At 39.9% G+C, this 17,315-nt stretch overlaps 1 long non-coding RNA gene across 2 annotated transcripts in view; it reads right to left on the bottom strand.

The window, feature by feature from the left end:
• Window positions 1–17,315, bottom strand: part of LOC120409860 — a 108,643-nt gene that overhangs the window by 32,217 nt on the left and 59,111 nt on the right. Inside the window, exon 4 of one of the 2 annotated variants that reach the window (XR_005601677.1) lies at window positions 3,483–3,575. The exons of the other annotated variant lie outside the window; for it this stretch is intronic. This is a non-coding gene — a long non-coding RNA (uncharacterized LOC120409860). Of the gene's footprint in view, window positions 1–3,482; window positions 3,576–17,315 lie in introns of those variants that run through there. 2 annotated transcript variants of the gene reach the window in all.

Here is a 17,315-nt window from a genome sequence, read left to right as displayed (position 1 = left end):
TCCAGGCTGCAGGAGAATCTCAGTTCCAGCACCTGGAGCACCTCTTCCCTCTCCTTCTGCACCGACCTTGATGTCTCTATGGTTCCTATCACATATTCTCACTCCTCTCTTCTCTGGCTGCAACATGCAATAACTTCTTTTTTTTTTCTTCCTAAATACGTTATCCCAGAGGCACCACCACCATTGCTGATAGACTTGGCCTTGGCCTGTGGCAGGTCCATCTTGGAATCCACTGGCATTGGCTCTGCCGGACTCTCAGGACCTTCTGGCATCTTCTCACAGTGCTTGCCCCCGTAGCCCCCTCACCACCAGAAGTTTCAGGTTGCCACACAAACCAAGTAAAAAGCCCTAATTCAGAGAAGTGCATGGTGAGAAGATGGAGTGGCTTAAGTGCTGAAATGCCAAAGTCTTTGCTTAGAATAATTGTTTTCTGAAGGCTATTGCAGGCATAGCTAAAACTTTAAATTATGCCGAGATGTGGGAGCTCTTAAAGATGACTTTAAGCTGACTTCTTCCTTATTTTACTGCCCTTCTGCTGTGTCAGCAGATCTTGGATGCAATCAAGAATCTGACCTAAAGTACTTATTTGTAATTAGGTGTCAAAATAAAGTGATAATAGCAGTCTAATTCTGATGGCTCTGTCTACCTGAAATGCAAATCTCTCTCCATTTGAGTAATTAAGCTATGAAATTTAGAGTGCTCAAAAGCTTTTGATGTTTTGAAGTAATTAGCAATATGGAGAAAGATATTGCTCTCTGCAAGTACCAACAGCTGATTTATAATAAAATCAATGTGTTTGGTTTTCTGTTATTAACTAAGTTGTATTATTCATTATTTACCAGTATTTTGCCAGCTGCCAGCATTAGTAAAAATGTTTGTACAGCCCAAATGCACTGCAAAGATGCAAAGAGCACAAACTCTTCAAATTATTAATTAGCATTTACATGAGTAGGACACGTAGGCATTGATCCTCATGATGCAACAGAGCCCTATCCCGCTAGAAGCTGTACAAACCAAACCAAAATTGTAGCAATTTTGATAGCAGGCAACACTGAAAAATGAACAAAGCAATATTCAGTAGAGAATTTTAAACATCAAATCTTCTACTTGTATTTTTATGGGATCGTGTTAAAATGCTGCCTGTTCAGAATCCATATGAAGACATGCATGCACTCAGTGACTGCCAGGTAGTTTGCAAGCTGTTGTATATTGGATTCCTGGGCCAGGGCACCAAGCACTTGGAGGAAACAGGTTTTCTTCAACATTGTAGACAGAGTCTGCTGAATACTGGGCACAGAGAAAGGGTGCAGATGTGATGGGTCTGGAGAGAGACTGTGTCGTGGTTTATAGTGAACAAGATACAGGAGAGGATTTAACCCAGCTGCAGGATTGTGTTCCTTGTTGGCAGTTTTACATTTAAGTGTGTTGCACTAGGAGACATTCATTTGTCCAGCCCAAGTGCTCTCTCTGTTGAGTCTGTCAGGTGCCACTGGCAAGGTGAAGATCTGTGAGCAGCCACATGCATTGAGAAATACTTAGTGCTCTTTCCTTTTATGGCTTAAATAAAATGCAAACTCCTACCCTACAGGTCCTGTGTATACTTCAGGATTAATCTTTGAAAGATGTTTCTTCATACCTGGACTGGTGTGCTTAAGGCTCATAGTTCTCATGTGGGAGTATAGGAACTGCTGTTTTAACTTCAGACTTGTCACACTTTCATCTAGAGATTTTCTAAAGCTCATTTAGAAAGATAACTGGCCTGGGAGCACGCATTTCTTACTTGCATCTTCCTTCATTTAAAGTATTTGGTGCTTGTGGAAGTAGGAATATTCCATTTGTTGTGTCTTTTTATTATTCTGATTATTTTATAAACAGCCTTTAATAATCACAGACCACTATCAGTCTGCAAGCTAAGGGAGCAATACCAAGTTCAGTTCAACTCCTGCAAAGGCAGTGTGTTGTCCATCATTGTTTCACCCGTTCTTAAAATACTGCAAATATGGACCTTCCACATCTTTCTGGGGGACCTGTCGGGTATTTAGTTACAATTTCATGGCATTAACTTAGGCTAATAGGCTTAAAGGTTAAAGATTTTTACCTGAAGACTAAACTAACCACAGGAACTGGAACAGGCTCCCCAGGGATGTGGTCATAGTCCCAAGCCTGAGAGAGTTCAAGAAGTGTGTGGACAATGCTCTCAGGCACATGGTATGATTTTTTTGGTGTCCTGTACAGGACCAGGGGCTGGACTTTGGTGATCCTTGTGAGTCCTTGCCAACCCAGGATATCCTCTGATTCTACGAAAATATTCAGCAGGGTTACTGAAGAGTAAAAAGCATAATTATTTTACCAGCATTGAAATTATAAACCCATTTGAAAATAGGTCTAGAAGTATTCTGAGCTTTTTACATGGTGTTTTGTAAACTAATTAATTTGAATGTTGATATTGCTATCTACCACTAGAGAGAAGCATGTTTAGACAGGGATTTGGGTCAGCGAAACACAGCTCTGATCAATCACAACAAAGCTTAAACTTGTTTGTGAAAAATAAAAAATGAAGCTGTTTGTAATCCTGTTCATAAATGCTGGGAATGGATCAGATTTGAGTCACTTTTACAGCAATTTATATACCTTATTTATTCTGTACTTTTTTGCATTAATTTCAAAACAAAATCAGAAAATACCAGTTTTGCAGAGTTTCACTGGTGCAAACAGTATTTTAATTGGAAGTCTAGTGCAGAGATTCTGGGAATAGCATCTGCCATTTTAGTGTGGCTGGCAGGGATGAGGGAGCATTGTTTACACCACAGAGTTCACATATAGTCCTTACTGTGAGCATGAAAGATGGATGATGAGGATGTCAGTAGGCGTAAATCCAGCAGGTGTACAAATCCTTCAACATCTGTGAATCTAACAGATCAAATTATTCTCTTACTATGAGAATATTTAAATCCTGAAATTTCTGAAGAATACCCTGATACATTTTTGACATCATACACCCTGTTCATGCAGCACCACTGGGAGACACACATGGTGCCCACAGGGTTACAGCAATAGTTACCTTTTGTGATTGCAGCAACATGGGTGGGAACAGAATAACAGGCTTGGAGATACTTCCCAGGATGACAGATAATGAGAAAAGTTTAGATGGAGGCTTTCAGATGCCAACTAAATCACAATTTCTTAACTCCCTCCCCATCTCCTCAGTACCTGAGCATCAAGATCTTCACAGGTTTTACAGGTGGGTTTGTTTTGTTGTAATTTTTTTTTAATTAAAATTTTACATTCATATATAGGCAAAGTATTTCATACCAGGAACAGTGTTTCTGATTATACCTGCAGGTGCAACATTAGTGCATAAAGATTGATATTTGCATATCCAGCTTCAGAGCTACAGATGCAAATCAAGCTCAGTTTATTTGCACACGTTCAATTATCTTATTTCATTATTCTCCTTTAGTTCATGGACCAGGTGCTGCAAACACTGTGACATCTACAGTACTTACTCCTCTGGTAGTTTCTTCCAAGCTGAGTGTCTGGCTTGCTGGTATATGAGCTTGGAGCACACCGAGAGTCTAAAAAATCAAACCAGTTTGAGAACCACTGATGAGATACCAGAGGTAAATAATGTCCTTTCATATTATATTTTACTGCTATTCAGGTGAGATTTAGTTACTTTACTTTTGCAACAAACTGAGTTTTTCTTTTGTATCCAAAACCAGCGCCACTATCTGTGTTGTAGGTAAAGCTCTTGCGTGTAGTCTGAGTTTATTTTCAGAGTTGTAAATCTATTGTTTAGATGGGCAATGTGCTAAAAGATACAAGGTGGCCTGCGAATCCTCAAAGTAAGGAGGAGGCACTTGAGAGGTTTTAAACTCCTGGATGATAAAGAAGAGGTATAAATAGTGGCTTGTAGCAGTATTAAAAAGCCTCACCTACATAGAAACTGGAGCAATATTTACTGCAAGTAATAAATTTTTGTAATTGTTATGTGGTGCTTTTCAAATGATATTTCATGTCTAGTTTTATTTTGAGTTATTTTTTACAACTTCAGTTCCTCATGAAAACAAGTTGTATAGCTTATGGTATTACTCCAGCAAAATGATTTCCATAAATAAAGCAAGAGGCAATAGAAAGGAACATATATAAAGATTAATGCATCAGACTTTTAAGCCTACACTGACTAACAATAATTTCTGAGACTTAAGTTATTGGGAAGGAAATCTCTCATATGGAAACAGGCAACAAATCCAAAACTACCTGAGCAGTATAGGCAATTTACTTTCCTTCCACTTAAAGAATTGTATTTTTACAGCCATTTTCCCTGAGCTTATTGACTTTGTATGCAATTTTCTTCAGAGACAGAAAGCACCTAGATTTGGCACACAAAGGGATGCAGACAGCAATTAATGCTTGTGCTGTTTGTCAGCTGGTGAGTGCTGCTGTGGGGTTCCCTGCACAGGACAGGGAGTGTTGCCCTCCTGAGAAACTGCATGGTGAGGTGACCACACAGCTGTGGAGTAGGGGCACTGGGAAGGCAAGGGCAGATCAGAGAGTCACGTCAAAATAAGAGGGGCATCTACAGAGACAGGCAGTTAATATTTCCTTCTTTAAAAACAGAACAATCACAAGCAGATGCAACCAGAGAGGGACACCTTACTTTGTATTGTTTCCAAATTAATTTCCACTGAGTTGTGTGGAAAAATTTGAAGTAAATGTCAGAGAATGTAAAGCCAATTTTCTAATTAAAGGAAGTTAACAACCTTACCTTTAAGTCCTAGATGCTGAGATAAAAAAAAGCCTACCAAAAAACCTAACATAGCCTGGATCCCAATTAACATCTGTAGCTTGTAGGAACTAAAACCCATCAGTTTCTTTTAGAAATTGCCATTTCATTTCCTAATATGGTAAAAATAACAAAGTTCATTAGGAATCAGGTTAAACCCACTTTAGAGTGAAATACATGAAGAATAGGGGCCTAAATTATCATCCTTGAATGGAGTAATATCAGAGAACAAAACTAGAAAATTCATTAAGATATTTCTTTAAAAAAACAAGAACGTTAATTCGGATCTGGGACAAAAATGGACCTCAAATTTTATTTCATTTGGGCTTATAACTCTTTAAGACCATAACAACCTGTGAAAGAAGACTTGGTGTGTTTGGAAGGTACTGCCAGTTAATGAACTGATGCAGTTGTATCATCTAAGGTACACGTTATCAGTGGAGTGAATCTAGAAAATGCTTTGCTGTAAACTCATTACCTATGATACAATCCATAAATCACTGAGATTTTCTTACTGTACCTAGAATGACAGAGAAATCAATGCTGCAGCTCTGCAGACTGGAAAATGCTAATTATTTAATGACATCCAGTGCCAGCGCATGAGCCACTAATGATCATTCTTTTTTGTTTTCCATCTGAAAAACATGTTTGGTATAGTTGGCAATCATCAAAACAAGCAAAAATCAAAACTGACATCTCAAACTTCTAATTATGAACAAGCCACACACATTTTAAAACAGTAGTCTGGAAATACCAGAAGCCAGGTGCAACCTTTCACCCTTCAGATCTACCTACTTTAAATCCTTCCTGATTTCTGCTGCCTTGCCATTCCCTCTGTCGCTGCATGGTGATCCCTTTCAATGGGCAATAATTCAGTGCGTTTATCTCACAGCCTAAAGAATCATGGTAGATTGGATAGGTACAGCTCCCACACTACATACCCTATTAACCTTAAATGAAACTGATGGGGCAAACTGTGATCAGAAATCCTTACAAAAATGCCTTACACCATGAAGGAGAATCAGGAAATTCAGCTATTCTCTGTGAATTGCAACACTGTAAAAATACGTAAATTCAGAACTGATGGGAAAGATGCTTTGACATTCTCAGAAACCTGATTTCCCTGTTCTCCTTGTTTCTGCCAGAGCTGTATCTTCTTCTATCTTTGGAACAAGGCACTGCATTTTTTTTGAAGGACTTTAGGAAGCCTTCATCTGTGGCTCACAGTTTGTAGAGCCTATGTTTACAATCTTTTACAACTCCCATTTTTAAGCACGGGACCTTGGTTCATGCTGCATTGCAGCAAACACATGCTCTGTACAGCGTCTAGTGACACGCACAGCTTTGGGCAGAGCGTGGCATCGCAAGGTGTCACTTGCAGGCCACTGTGTACCTGCTTTGATCCCCTGAGTCCATGAGCACGAGGCAGAGCCCAGCCTCTCATGAAGCACGCCTGGTGCACACTTCTTCACAGGAAATCACTGCTTCACTGGGAAGTGTAAGGAAGGGAGGCAGCAGACAGACACGGTGCAATTAGGGAACAGTTTTAAATGTGTGTCTCGTGTTGTGAGCTGTGAAATTTTAAGACTTCTCTTTCCAAAGAGTACTGCATTCTAGGCTCTAAATTTTACAGGGCATCAGTGCAAGGGACAAAGTGTGGGTAGCTCCTTCTTCTTGAACTGCATCTAGGTGCCCTAAGGCTCTTCTAATTTATTCAAGGGTCTATGCAGCCAGCTTTGCCTTCTTGTGCCCCTTTCCAGTCACTCAGGAACCAACAGTTCCTGAAATTATTTAAATCTTTGTATGTGGAAGGTGACTTCTTGGCCTTGCACCTGCACAGAATTGCCAAAGCAGCACTGGTGAGCAGCTCCATGGGACAGATAGAGCATGTGCCAGCAAAAATCACAGCAATGTGTGAATGCAACAGCTCAGAAGTTAGACACAGGAAGCTTTTCGTTTGCTGTGGAGTCTGGTAGAGAAAAGCATTCTTCTGGTAGAGAAAAACATTGCTTGGCATGGATTACAGAGACAATTCTCTTATGGCCTGGTGGATACACTTGACAGAAAATGCATTGTCTGGCAAGACAAACACATGTACTGTTTCCTGCAGAAACTAGTGATTCTATGAAAAAAACATTATTAGATTTGGGACTTTATAATATAGAAATATCAAAAACAGTTTAAGCAAAAGATATTTTCCTCATCTGTATGTGGCCTATGAAAAGGAAGAGTGTGTTTTATTTGAACTCATACCCAGTACTGCTATTTCAATATTTTATATTTGTGTATATACAGTTTACTTCTAATGAAGGAAACTAAATGCTTTTTGAGTCTTTGAAAGGCATGTTGTCCTGATAGGAACGCTCTTGTCACTATGCTAAAAGATGCTTGAAGTAATTCACATGTGGTACTTATCAGAATAATAAATTCTGAGGTTTTGATACCCATAATACTTTTCTAGAAGAAACCAGAGAGCTTCTGCAATTTTTCTGTGATAAAGCTCATCAATCATACTCATATCAACTTTTAAACTCTCATTATTGCATTGTGAATTTATTCCTTGTAGCTCAATTTCCTCTTCGTGTTCTGCACATGCACTCTCTGTGCCTAGATTTACAAACCTTGGTCTTGACCTTTGCAATAGTTTAATGGGTATTTAAATCAAATTATTTTAAGTAAACATCAGAAGTCTCTGTGTGCCATTTATTGATTGAGATCCAGAAAAGGCAGGAGTTCAGAGGCTTGTGAATTGTACGTAGGAGTGGTTTGCCTATGTGAGCATCAGACAAATGCACTGCCCAGGCAGAAGAGCATGCCTGTTCTATGTGTTCCAGTTCAAGGCATGAGTTTAAGCAAACCAAAAATTAGGATTCTCCACAAATCAGGGCTTCTTTTAGGCTCAGTTTCACTCCTCTGATACCACTCTTGTACCGTCCCCTACCCAACAGCACAGGGGGATGGACAATGGGCAGTTGTCATCAGCCCCTGGTAGCTCCTTTTTGATTCTTCCTTCTCACACAGTTCCTCTGCTCTGGTGTGGGTCCTCCATGGACAGCACTCCCTCAGGATAAATCTGTTCCAGCATGGGCTTTTCCTTGTCAGGGAATACTCCCCTGCTCCAGCATGGATCAGCAGTGTGGGCATCTGCTCCAGTGTGGTCTCTATAGACATTGCAGGGGACTCTCTGCTGCAGAGATGTCTGTTGTCAGGAGCTGCACTTTTAAACAGGGTTTCACACAAACCATGTGGAGGGAGTTGTACCTGTGCAGCGTTTGGCATGGCAGAGCTGTGGGAGCTCGGATGTGGAAGGGACAGGTCTATTCCAGGGTCACTTGGAGCCTGGGTGTATCATTAAAGCAATGGCTCCCTTTAGGCAGGAGTACGACACCTTCAAGCTTTTTATCCATGCCTCAGTAGAGGTTGATGTTTCTCTGCCCTGCAGTACAGCACATTCCTTGCAGTTACTTATTGCAGTTAATTTTTCTAACACTGCTGAGCTCTGTGTGCAGATTGGCAACACCCTGCTGTTTACAGTCATGCCCTAAAGCCCACTCCAAATCTTATCAACCTGTCTAAAAATGTGTTCAGCCATCATGCACAAATACATTGTGCTGATCAAGAGGCTGCTTTTGGCATTAGTGTCTGCTTTGCTCCATCCCAGTGATGCCACTTTTAATTAAAAGCTATTATTGATATATTTTTGCGCTCTCTAGTTCAGATGATTAAGCAGCACATTCCTAAACTCATGTTCCCTGCCTTACAACACAGTGGGGCTTACGCTTGTTTATGGACCCAGGGACAGATATGGAAACCCTCTGTCTGGATCTATATGTCTTTATTTGTGGACAGTTTGTAAGATTAAATTACATATCAATATTTGCTTACTCTGCCACTTGATTAATGCACTGCAAGCAGATTTAAAATCTTGTTTCGTATAGGTTTTTCAAGAGCTGCTTAATATGTTTACTCTTGGAAGTACTTGCCCATTAGATGGAATGTACACAAAATAAATCATCCAAACAGTGATTAAAAATAAAGCATATTTGACCATCATATCATTTAGTTAAGACCAAATATTTCTGCAGAACTGCTGGACTATGGCAGATGAAAAGAGCAATTCCTACCTTAACAGCTCACCAAAGTGCCATCACTGCAGTGAAAGATCAGATGGATATCACCTAGGTAATGTGCCTTGTCAGTAGCTGTGATGTACTGTGTAATGTAGCTGGTTTCAAGAGGTTCTTAATCTTGTTATGCTACTACCAATGCACTGAAGTGGTCCTTTCTCAGAAGTGATGGAGGGGCGCCTAAAGTCAGCCCGCTCCTGAGAAACTCTTCATGTGTAGTGGTTTGGTCCAAAATACTCATTACTATTTCCCAAGGACATTACAGAGAGTGGGACCTTTACTAGGTTTACATGCAAGATTCAGTGAGAATAAACTCTCAAGGATGAAAACACCCTGCATGCGTCTGCCTTGTAGATCAGAATATCAGTACTCTTCAAGAAATGATTGTTTGTTCCTTGGTGCAATAATGCCAAAGTTCCAAAAGAGCTGGTCAATGCCCACTGTGTCATGCACTTGCTTGCTTTTGATTTTTCTTCCTTTTCCCAAAAAAGCTGTAAACCTCTAATGTCCTCTTTTACAGAATCCAATTTTTGACCTGCTATAAGGGGCACTATCTCGTTAATCAGTGAAAGCAGAAACAACACGCCAAGCCCATAAAAAATTATGGGTCTGCCTTGCTAACATCTGGAGCTCTCCTGACAAATAAGACCCACAGTTTGTTCTCAAGACCTTTGAGAAAAAGCCACCTAATGTAATAAGCCACAGCTGCCTTTACACTGTATGTGACACTGTGCCACCTGCACAAAGAGTATTTTCTCTTTATTACCAACGCAAGTGATGTCAGTACACAGAGTGGTTCTTGAAAGGCTTCTCATGTGCAGTGGGTGGATGCTCAGGTATTGAGGGCAACAGGAGACAGAGGACTTGTTTGATTTAGATACTCCTTTATTTAGAAATAAAGACGTAGGATAAGCCATACCTGGGCCCAGTCAAGAGACAAGTATGCAAAGATAGCAGACCTAGCTGAAGCATGTAGCCTATGGACTGGTTTAGGTCCCTGCTCTTCTCGCTTATCTGTTTTTGAACAGTCACATTGTACGTGTCTCAGTGGCTTTCCAAGACCCTTTTTGTCACACCCATTTTTATTCCACTTCAGTGGAACACACTGACTATTATGCCAACTGCACTGATTCATTAGAAGTAGAGAAGTCCTGCAAACTCTTCCAACGGCTGTAAAGTTAAAAATATTCAAGTGAATTGAGTGAAGCTTTCCTACCAACTTTTGGCCAGCTATAAAAATACCAGATTTCTTCAGCCAGCTTTAGAGGTGGTAGAGGGAAATGGGAGAATTTTTCAAACAAAATTTGGCTCTCCTAATTGTAGGGCTTTTTATATTTTTAATTTTTTTTTTTCCAATTATGTCCCTTAAGTCTTCACAGCTTTCAGGGAATGCCACAGTTGTAAACATTACCGACTGCCAGGATTATTCAATTTATATTATGTTTTCAACTTTGCAACTTTTATTCCATTTTTTCTTTCCCTTACTCTATGTCTCTCACTGTTTATTTGTCACACTGTTGCTCACAATCTTTTGAAGGTGTTTTGTAGCTATAAGTCAAGTAGAAAATGGTCAAGTGATATAGCTTTTGAACTTATTTCTCTGAAGACAGCATTTCATCTCATTTTTTTGTGTGATCTGAAGTAGGCTGCGAAGCTTTTTTGATATTTCTGTCAATGTGTAGGTCTACATCATACCTCAGCCACTGCAGAGGGCTTCTGCCCTTCCTAAGTCATGCTGAGCTGCTGAAGAAAGAGGGCTATGTTTAGATCTTATTTGTTTGAAGGGATAAATGTCAATTATTTTCATTCTTCCTGACCTGGTAAATAACCTTAAACCTTCTACAACTGGCAAGTTGAAAATCATATTCTCCCACCTACCTCCTATGTGATATCTCCCCTTTTTCTGTACAATAATTAGAAATACAGTGGCCAACTTTGGAAAACTGAATAATTGGTATTATCTTTACCCAAATAAATCACAGGCCATAACTGCTAATATTTCTCTGTATCCTTTTAACTTTCTCCTCTATTTCTGCAGCATGCCTTGAAGGCTTTTCTGTGGGAATGAGGAACTATGTGTGGCTCATGCTTCTTCTCTTCAAATGAGTCCTTGGTAATTAGTGAGTTGGTTCAGCTGGCATAGTGCAAGATGTCAGCAAGGGACCAAGTGCAGTACAAGGACACAGGGAAAGAAAATTTTGGTTTAGATGGGATAAATCAGGCAATTTATTGATGTAATGAATGGACAGTGCTCTCAAAGTAGAGCCTTAAGGCGGCGTTCACAACTGGTTCACCTCCTTTTCTTCTCCATTCATCATACTTTGCCTTTTCCATTCTCTCTCCAAAATGAATATGTTCAGTGTTCAAATTGAGAAGTATGGATAGCCCTACATGTTTGGCACTATCTTCTGTATATATCTGAAATTGTAGGGCTCTATAAATAATAACCTACGTTGCTAGCTCAGCATTTCAGTTAATTTAATGAGAAACCTGACAGCCCCACATGCTTTACAGAGCATGTCTAGAAGGAATAGCTTCTTGTCAGCTCAGCAAAAGTATCTGTGTCTTCTAGCAGTATGAGTCTGCTCCAGCCTGGCACTATTTTGAAGACTGGAACCTGGGAAAATATTGGGGTTTTAAACAAAACACACCTGAAACAGCCAGTTCCTTTGAGATTCTCTTGAGTCGTGTTGTGCTGTCACACCAAGCTGGTGACAAAACTTGTTACATCAGATAGTGTCTGATAGGACCAAAAAAACCCTCATAGGATGTATGCTAACAGAACTGGATTATGTGTCTTTTTTCTTTTTTATTTTTCCCCCAACAGAGAATGTGCTGTCTTCAAGACTGCTGTGTGCTCAGTCATCTAGCCTTCTGTGTAAAACATAGACTCAGAGTAGTCACACATTCTCAAGGTGCTGGGCTTTTTTTTTATTCATCCCTTCATTCTGAGCATCTACTGTTGTTTTCCTTTTTTTTTTTTAAAGGTTTTTTTAAGTAGCAGTATCAAAGATCTGCGGCTGAAAGATGACAAATCCCCTGAGAATGTACGAGACAGCTCTTGCAGGGTATTTGCAGCATGAGGCTGACAGAGCATCTCTCCAGGATGCATTGCAAACGGGATACGGGGCTGGGAATCATATTCTGTGGGTATTTTTTAAAGTTGGGGAAGAACCATGGCAGGCATCTAATTCTACTTTTTGTACAGCACAAGCCAAAGTACCTTTAATATTTTCATATCCAAGAAATCGAATGAACTTCTTTTATTCCATTCCAGATATTCATGCAAATTAAAGACTCCATGTAATGGGGCAACACATCTGTACAATCTGTTGCTAAGTGCCTCTCATATTCACTTAAAACTATTGTGCATTTAATTCCCAGCTTAATAGCCCCATTGTCAATGTCATACATAAAAAAGTTGTGGATTTTTTTTCATTCGTGTTCTGCACTTTAGACTTCAGTGTTCACAGTTTAAATGTATTTTGTGTGGAGCCACTGAGGAATAGAAAACAATTTTATATTTTTTTGTGGAAACACTGATGCTAGGAATGAAATAATTACAGCAGTTGGAGGCTTTATGAAAAATCCTTATATCATGGGACTTGCATTAAAGGTCAAAAAAATCACATCAATTCAAGCCTCTGAAATTTATGTAGCTCCTGTTCCCATATACCAGCAACATCTTGCAGTGTCTTCTTTTGTTAGCTTGAGGAAATACCTGGTGTTCACTTTTTTTTCCCCTCTAAGTATTCTTAAAACCAAACGGATCATTTTTTAATCTTCTTATGGATAAACTAATTAAATCCAGGATCTCTGGTTTCTAGACTTGTCACTTGGCTGGTATTAAGTGAGAGCTGCATTCAGGATCATTGCAAAGCTCTTGCATGTGTGCAACTGCCCCAGAGGTCCTGGGAAACACAAGAACTAATGCAATCCCACCCAAAGTGCAGGGGCACAGCAACTCTACCTCATCCTGGCTGCCCTCACCTGGCTCAGGTCACTTGGACAGGGCTACTGAGTTGGCAACACCCTGTTTAGATGGAGTTTAGAGAAATTCACATGATCTAGCAAGACAAAGTACCGCCCATTTTGTGATTCATCTGTTACGGGTGTTAACCACAAGCTCCTGCCTTTCCGAAGGAGCCATCACTTCCTGTAACTCAAGGACACTTCTAATGAAATTCAGCACAGTGCATTTAGTAGTTTCTGTAGCCTTTCATGTAACTCATCACTCTTTCAGGTAATCCGTTATGTCCACTTGAGTTAATCATACTGGGTGTCCCTCTTAACATGCTATTTTTAATTTTTCTTCTTATTGCACAGGATTATGGTGTCAGCGTTAAAGCATTCCTTCAACATGGGATAACAATTTGCTATGCTTCAAAATTCTGTTTCTACAGTGGGTAATCATGCAATCACTTTGTGCCTCAGATCTTCATATGTAGGGTGGTAATAATTTTGCTGCTATGGGATGGGAAGGAGCATTGTGAGGATAAACCCGTAACTACTTGGAATGTAAAGGAATATTGCTATTAGAGATGCTAGGAAAGATGTTACCAATAAAAAGTGGAGAATTCTTGCTGAAGATACAACAATCTGGAGGGCTGAATTCAGATTTTAACAGGAAAATGCGAAACAGCTTTGAAAAATTTTTTGGTTTTTGTTTCTTTCTGCTGTGCAACACCACATACACAGTAAGGAATAAAATGAATGGTTCATAGAAATACTGTGCACTTCATATCTCCTTAGACACTGAGCTTAGATGCAGTTTAAGGGGGCAAACGCAGCTTTGGCCTATGTTAAAACTCTGAACAATGCACAAATTTGTTGAAAGTTTCAAGGAATTTTTTTCCTTAAAAATCTTTTGCATTAGTTAAATCAATGTGTCAAACTGCAAGATGAAGTTTATGCAGTTTGTCAGTGAGACTTGCGCTTTGTTTTATGCCAGTGTTGTCAAATTCACGTCACAAGAAGATTCCAGGTTACCAATGGTGGAGATTAATAAAAATTGCAGTAAAATACACTGTACCAGAAAAAATGAAATAAAATGTTCTGGTTCAGGAGCTTGTCAGAATGGAATGCACTACATTTGTCAGCAAATGATATATGAGGTGGAGCTGAAATGTCCCAAATATATTTTATTGCTCTTTGGAACTGTCTTTGTTTAAAATTCCTAATTTGTGCATAAATGTTTTCTTTCAGGGAGAAATCCAGAAGACAGGGAAATGATGTGACAGGTTTAATTATATTTAAGAGAATACAGAGGAGATCAAAGCCAAAGAGATAAAAGCTGCAGGTACTGTATGGGCTGGAAACTTCTTGTGAATCATAGGCACCCTTAAGTATAGTGCTTCAGAGGCAGCCATCCTGAATTCAGGACAGAGGCACAGCTGAAATGGAAATTCTCTATTTACAGTGTTTTATGACCTGTATTGGCTGCTCTTGGCGAGCCCCGTACTTAGGCAGGCACCAAAATGTCTGGGAACATTCACGAGAAAACAGTAAACCAAACAGTGCCACCTAAGTCAGTGGCTCCAAAATGACCCCCCAGGGGCAGTATTGCTGTGAGCTGTTTGCAAAGATGGCATTTGACTGTGGGCCAATAAAAATCTTGTATCAACAGATGTAATCACAACCCCTATGGTGGTAATGACTGTCACAGTTTTCATTAGCTATTAGGAATTTGGGAGGAATGGGCTTCCCCCACCACTACCTTTTTATTGGTGCTATATCATCTATTACTAAACCAAAGTTATCAAACTGCTGCATCTCCTTTCTGAAAGGCAATACTTAATAAAGGAAGTGTAAGCCAAAGCAAGGTCCTGCTAATATTTTAAGCAAAGGTGCATCTCCACAGTTTTTGCTTCTGTTGCTTTACTCTAAATCCACTAATCCTATATACTCTTCTCTCCTCAAAGCATTGCTGTTGTATTCCCCCTCTTCAGAGAAAAAAACTCCATAAGCCTTGCACTTCTCCCTGGGAAGTTTCTCCCCACTCTATTCTCCCAGCCTCTGCTCTCTGATCCCTCTACACCCAAAGACCCAGTGTGCATCCAACTCAAGTTTCTGGTGGAAATTCCTTCCCTTCTTGAAGAAGGGCATGACAAGATGTCTGTTGCATCTGCTACAGAAAAAGAAAGAAAGGCATTAGGCTGTCTTGGACTTGAGGGCATTTGGTTGAATGGAAAGCACAAGTCTTTTTCTTGGAGGGTAGAAGTCAGGTACCCAGTGTGGTGTTTTGAGGAGGTGGAATCTGTTGTTGGTGCATGTGGTTGAGTAAAGCTGCTGTTAGAAACAAGTTGGTATTCAGCATTACCAAAGCATTGTCGGATGTAACTCAACTCTTAGCTGCTGTCCAGGGTATTTCTCTTCTTCTCTGACATTTTTTTAGATATGGGGTAGTTCAGCTGACTTCTCCACACATCTGAAAAGCCCAGTCAAGAGAATGCAATGGAAATGCTCATAATAATCTTAGTCCCAAGCTTATAAAAGTCATCACACCAGGAAACAGGGCTGCATGTATTCTGTTTTTTTCTGTTCCTGCTGTTGTTTATAAATATATATGCAGAAGAAGATAATTATGCGGATGGAACACCATTCCTATGAGGAAAGCCCGAGACAGTTGAGGTTGCTCACACTGGAGAAGTCTGGGGAGACCTTATCACGGCCTTTCAGTACATAAAGGGGCCTACAAGAAAGTTGGAGAGGGACTTTTTACAAGAGTGTGCAGTGATAGAACAAGGGGCAATGGCTTTAAACTTAAGAAGGCAGGTTTAGATTGGATATTAGGAAGAAATTCCTTACTGTGCAGGTGGTGAGATTCTGGAAAATGTTGCCCAGAAAAGTTTTAGATACTCCAACCCTCAAAGTGTTCAAGGCCTGATTGGATGGGACGCTGAGCAGCCTGGTCCACTGGAAGGTGTCCCTGCCCGTGGCAGCAGGGAGTTGGAATTAGATGACCTTTCAGTTCGCTTCCAATCCAAACCATTCTGTGATTCTATGACAATGTAAATATACATGTCTGGTAAGCACTGTCACATGTTCATGCAGTCCCTTGAAATCTATACATCAAGACTGAATGTTTCTTTTTTTCTACCAGCAGACTATACTCAACAGGGAGTAAATGGTATTGCTGGAAAATGTATTCTTAGCTTTCTGGGCACTGAGGACTTGTAAACTGCAAAAAAAAAAAAAAATTCTGGGTGCTTCCTGGAATTATTTGCATGCATGCATGTGCAGTGAGAAGAACGTGTCAGAGACACACAAAGCACCGGTGCGTGTAGGTACACCGGATCACATAAACTGCCGCATCAAGGCTAATGCACGTAGACCTATTGATCTGTTATTACAGGTTAGACCAGCTCATCTAAAGTGTAATGAAACTGTGTAGCCTTGAAGCAAACACATTCATAGTGGTGCCAGTGGAGTCTGTGTCAGAACCCACCTCTTGTTTTCTCACGTAGCAATAAACCAATTTCATTACAAACTGGTCATGGAAAACCATGGGTAGACTAGAGGACCATAGATATTACGATCTTGCACTCTTTTCACATAGGAGAGAGTGATTTAACACATATAATTTTGGTTAAGGTTTGTCCAACTCTCTGCAAAATTTGGTGCTTGTCCAGAGTGTTCTATGCTGCTTCTCAAAGGCCTCTTTTTGTTATTCATATTTATGCCCAGGGGCACTATCTAATCATTTGAACATTGATAACTGGGCAGGAGAAAAAGGATCAATCTTGGTGATATTTTTAGTAGTACTTATTTGCGGCAGTCATCCTGGAGAGAGGTTGTTATATGGCATATCAATACCACTGCTTGTGAAGAATGTGAAGGTGCATGAAAATGAAAGCTCTAGGAATTTTATGAAGTAGAACTGATAGGGATCACTTCCAGTATCAGACAAGAACATTTTTTACATGTCCTCTTGGAAAACATTGAAAAGAACTTCAGAAGTGTGTAGTACTTTTAACGTAGCTTTTCCAGACACTACTAGATAAAAAGTTGTGTGCACAAACTTTGAGTGGCAAAATATACACTGCAACCATATCATAGATAAAAGGGGGGTGTGTGTAAACAAACACAATATCAAACCGCTTTGTTTCCACAGGGAGGCTGTCCAGGTTTTTATAAGAGGATTTTTTTTTTGATCTCTTGTATCTAATCAACTGAAAAAAGGAGGGAGTCTTATGAATAGAGTAGGGCACACAGGATATACTTTCCTGTGTACATCTAGATCATACACATTGAGTAACTTCTGCAGCTCCAAATTTACATAGCAATGTTACTAAAGCCATTAGCCACGGCTTACAACTTCAAACCAACATTCTAGAATCTCTGAAGCACAACAATTTTTCTTAAATCTGTGTGAAAACTCGCATTTTCACAGTCCCTTTGGG

Source organism: Corvus cornix, chromosome 4, assembly GCF_000738735.6.
Source record: "Corvus cornix cornix isolate S_Up_H32 chromosome 4, ASM73873v5, whole genome shotgun sequence".
In the NCBI taxonomy this organism is placed as follows: Eukaryota; Metazoa; Chordata; class Aves; order Passeriformes; family Corvidae; genus Corvus; species Corvus cornix.
Note: the sequence above shows the minus strand (reverse complement) of the source record. Positions and strands in the feature narration are given on the sequence as shown.